Consider the following 5,186-nt stretch of genomic DNA (forward strand, 5'->3'; position numbering starts at 1 on the left):
CCATGGTATGGATGCATGGATACTTGGTTGTCAATGTTGTATGTTTGAAAGAAGGGATGCAAGTGTGTCCCATCTCTAGGTCAGACTATCCTCCAAGTATGGTTTGCAATTGTTGGAAAACACCTAGCCAGTAACTTTAGCTCACCTTTCAAGCTCAGGCCCATGTTAAAAGAACACATATTTTGAATCAAGCACCAACTTTGACAATAAGTCGTTTTAACGCAGAGCTTGGCAATATTTGCACTTCACATGTACACACACAAGTAAATAGAGAAAACTTACACAACTGGAAAGACAACACATATTAGTACAACTAAAACCTTATGTACGAATCGATGAATAAAGTACAAAAAATAGTGTATCTTTATGACATGGCAATCTCACTTCACTTGCACACACACAAGTAGATAGAGAACACTTCGAATTTGGAAACATGACACATTAGTACAACCCAAACTTTATGTACTCATTAATTTTTTCAAGGAATAGCCAAGAGTTGCACCGCTATAGGCATCGTCTACTACACCTAATGTTGTAGAACTCTACCAAGATCATGCATGCCTCTTTATGCTTCAATAGCCACTCAAGGGTGTGCTCTTAGTGCTTATGCAAATGCATCCCAAATGCTCTTCTACAGTTTGTAAGCCTGGACTCTAGATGCCAAGTCTTGCTGCTGGCTAAACTACCAAATGGCTCCAAGAGAAGTCCCTTTTATATGGTTGTTGCCCTCCTTTAAATGGCCGACAAGCTATAAGGTTTTCCCAGCCCAAATAACCAGAACCAATCTTGGAGCTCTTGACTCATGCTTTGCAGTTGACCATATGAGGCCGCTTGTAACTAGACTATTCTTGGCTGTTGATTTTACTCCATTCCATTCCTCTCCATGTGGCCATGTGACACCTTTCACACGTGCCCACATGGCACCTTCTACACCCATGATGCTATAGGTCTCAAGATCCTCATATGGGGGGCTCATTGATGGGGCATCCTAGACTTCCAATGGTGATTGCATCCACCTCTTAGGACCATCATTACCACCCTTTTACCACGTCTTGGTTGCCTAATGAGATTCTTTAGGAAGCAATCTACATCTCAGAACAAGAAATTGAAGGAATTAGAGGTGCAATCGTCCATTGGTCACTCAACCTCTTTGATTGTTGTGTCCTTGGATAACCCCCAAGTATTTATATCGGAATGGGAATCCTTGTGTGCACATCTTACTCTACTACAATGGGAATGGACCGAGCATACCAACACTCTTGGAAACCCTCCAAGAACTTTTGAAGAAGTTGTTTACATTCTTGGATGAGCACCTCAAAAGCTATCTCTGAATTAAGAACCTTATGAATTGGATTTGTTCATCAGTAGAGCATAATCCAAGGGAACCAAGTATTGGGACCATCCATGTTAGCTCTATCTATATGCAAGCATGCAGTTAGCTTGTATGCTAGATGATGTAGACCCCTTTTCACAAACATGGGTCTTTGTGCAATTCTTCTCGAACTAGAAGTGGTGAAGACATTAAATGAAAGCTTGGAGCCTCCATCCAACTAATGGGATGTGGGTGGTCCCAAAGTCTTTGGATGCAAGGACATAGGCATGCACATACACACCAAGAAGAGCACAAGGGTAGTGTATGGATTGATTCAAAGGGGCTAGCTATCCCATGATGTGCCAATGCTGTTGACTTTGCATTTTTAAACTAATACATTTTCAAAGGAAACAAATCTATGTCCAACTACCTCTTCTGATGTGAAGATGCAATAGTGATCTCCATGCAAAACAAGGCTTGGATGACAGACCAATTATTCATAGCATGGCTAGAACGTTTTTACACCACCATGCCCAATGGGGTGTCTCCCGGAAACTAGCACCTATTCATGGTGGTTTGATATTCATAGTCATTAGGATGGCTTTCCCTCATACAATGTCCAAGTAAGGGGACATCTTTTGTGCATTTATAAATTAAGACCAAAGCTTACACATCACTAAAAGTTGCACATTACCATAGGTAGTCCCCACCAAGATGCAAAGTGCACCTAGAGAGGTTAAAATACAACACACAAATACTTCCATAGGGTCTTTTCTTGAAGATTTGTTCAGACATCTCGAGAAGATAGCTTTATTTCTTTTATGGACTAATTGCAAAATGTCCTACACATGAGGGAGAGAGGAGTATGTACACTTTGCAGCATATTGATCTATAATTTTCTTAACAAAAATAAGAAAATTTTGGATGAATAATCAAAAAATTGGCAAGAGAGAGAGATTTAAAATGGCTTGACGTTTAGTGCAATGGACACATTTGAACAAAATATCCTACTTCCAACTCCCTTCTTGTTTCCACAATCTACTAACTACAATGCTACAACTCATAGGGGATGACCATAAGGGATTCATTGCTATTGAAAATAATTGAAAGGATTCTATTTATTCATTTAAAACCCTTCATGTGAATTTGTTAAGGAATTTTTATGTGCAAGCTTGTGAGAATTTTATGTTAGGAAGTGAATTGGAATCGCTCCGCGCTAGGAAAGGTACACCAATACATCAACAATCTACCATATCTAGCATGAGTGAAATAATTGAATGATACTCCTCTTGACACGTACAATTGCCTCAATCTACGAAAAAACATAGTGATACTTGCAACAAAGTGTGGTGCCAAAGGAAATGTATTGAGGAGGAGCATAAGTATGCCCTACAACAACTAGTATGATGAGAATGTAAAACATCAAATAATGCTTAGAAAAAAACATACCTAGCCAAGAAACAGTACAAAGCTAGATCTAGGAGCACAAAAATAGGATTGCTTGAAAAAAAATCACTCAAAAATTTTGAGGAGCTTAAAAAGAATCCTAGAACCTCTACAAAAGAGATGGGGAAGAGAGGGAGAACCATGAATTCTCCATTAAGGCAACAAATGGCATCATAGTAGAAGACCATGTGGGGAGAGGGTTGAAGAAGCTAGCAAATTGGAAGGCCTCATACACACAAAGACTAATGGTGGCTGAGATGTTGACATGGTGAGGAGATAAGACAAAGGGAATGATCATCACGCCCATGAATAAAGCCTTAAAGAAAGGATTCCCCTCATAAACGGTAGCTCAGTAGGATTGCTTTGATCCAAGGAGCCAATAATAAGGTGGCAAAAAATATAGAACATTCAACATAATGGTCAAACTATATGGCACCATCATTGAGAAAATGAATCATTAGTCACTATAAGAGCTATAACGAAGGGAGCTATGAAATAAAGGGATGTGTACTATTGCTTTTTTGACTCAAGAAATCTTCCAACAAAGTTCCCCATAAAAGGAAATGGGAGAGACCAGAAAGGCTCCAAGTCCCCAAAATTATTTAGACAAGTCGTGTTTTGACTAAATGATAGGGTGCTAGCCAAGCTGGCATAGCCACTAGTAGATGGGCCATGCTCTAGGGAAAAACATCATCATAAGAAATGACATAAGGTTCAAGTAAGGATTCCCCATATCACAAATTTCTTCTCTCTTTCATTGATGTGTTAGAAGATGGCTGAAAACACATGATAAAGGAAGAGTTTGGGTTGTGATGTATGCCCTACTATATCCCATTTACGCAAATAATGTAGTCCTCTTTACGGAAGACGAGGGACATGCAATCATACTTAGATGCATTAGGTAAAAAATTTAGACACTCACACATAGGTCAACATTGCTAAGACCAAAGCAATGGTAATCAAAAATCAAAATAAACAAATGCCCTTCACATTCAAAGAAGAGCCTTTGGATGCAATGACCTCGTATAAATACCTAGGGTTGGAATGTGAAAGAATTACAATAGGAATCCATGTGTGGAAAGGACAATAATGGGAAGCTTAAAATCTCTATACAAATTCCAAAGTAAGTGGCACACTTATGGAGCTTGGAAATGAGAAAGTTCTTGTACACCATGCAAAGTAATTTTGTAAATCAATCTTATATATATAGGTTATACTTCCATCCCCAAAAAAATTCTCCATAAAAGAGCACGAGCCAATCTTGAATAAATACTTTCTTCCTAATTGATATGCTAATAATAGAATCACTTCTTTATGGGGTCAAACACATATTAAGTACCGGAACTCACCTTTGTTTGACACACCTTCAGACATTTCAATCTTCTATTGCCTCTTAGCAATCATAGACGAAAAAATTCAACTTTGCTTGATCGTTGTGCAACCTTAGAATAACTAAACCCCTCATGAATGGGTGTTGATGAACCTCTTGGAAAGTCATCCTTGTGGGAAAGGTACGTCTCCATCACATTTAGAGGATTGACACAAAGCAAAATCAATCCATGAAGGACAAGTATCAATCTCTCATTTAGAGAGACCTCATGGTATATCAAAATTCCTTATAATTCACAAGTATAGATGCCATTTAACCCTATCATTTGGAGTTTCTATATAAATAAACAAATCCACTAACATGTAGGATTTTGTGAGTACATTCCCTTCAATATAATTTCAAGTTCGCATAGCTTGCAACTATTTGGGAACTACTCCATTGTCCAACAACATAGACACATACCTACAAAAAATAAAGAATTAGAAGCATAATAAAATTCCAAAAATGTGAGTAATGTTTTGCAAAAATGAAAGAAGCCATTACCTATATACCATCCATAAGAAATGTGAAAGATACAAGAAATCCACTTTGGCTCCTAATTGCTTCAACATATATGTATTTTGCTAGTGATAGCACCTCAATCTAGAGGTCATGGGACTTCTCATGCAAGGGGGAGAGGACTATGAGTAGTGCACGAAAATCTCTAGCCCTAGGACACCTAGATGCAAACATGCATTGGGTCTTTTCCTCTGGGAATGAAAATCTCCCAAATTAGAGAAACTATCCCTTGGTTTATATCTATTTAGGGAATGAGGTAAGTCCTATTCAGGTCCTACTACTAGGCATACCTCAGTTGGAGAGTTTCTAGCATTGTAGATGGAGAGTAGAGTACAATATTGGAGATAGGATGCATGCATCAAAAGTTCTCAAAAGAGGGTAGTTCACCCTGTTGAACTTGCCTTCTCAAATCCCAAAGCCAATTATGATGTAGTGGTTTGGAGAGAAGGTCACTCTTAAAAGGGCCAATGGGACAAAAAGGAAAAGAAAGAAAAGTCCTTATTCCTAGAGCTTATAGTAGTTGGTTTGTTGGAGCCATCG

This window comes from Dipteris shenzhenensis, chromosome 19 (assembly GCF_047967505.1).
Source record: "Dipteris shenzhenensis isolate YYH24624 ecotype China chromosome 19, Dip_SZ_1.0, whole genome shotgun sequence".
NCBI classification, from domain to species: domain Eukaryota; kingdom Viridiplantae; phylum Streptophyta; class Polypodiopsida; order Gleicheniales; family Dipteridaceae; genus Dipteris; species Dipteris shenzhenensis.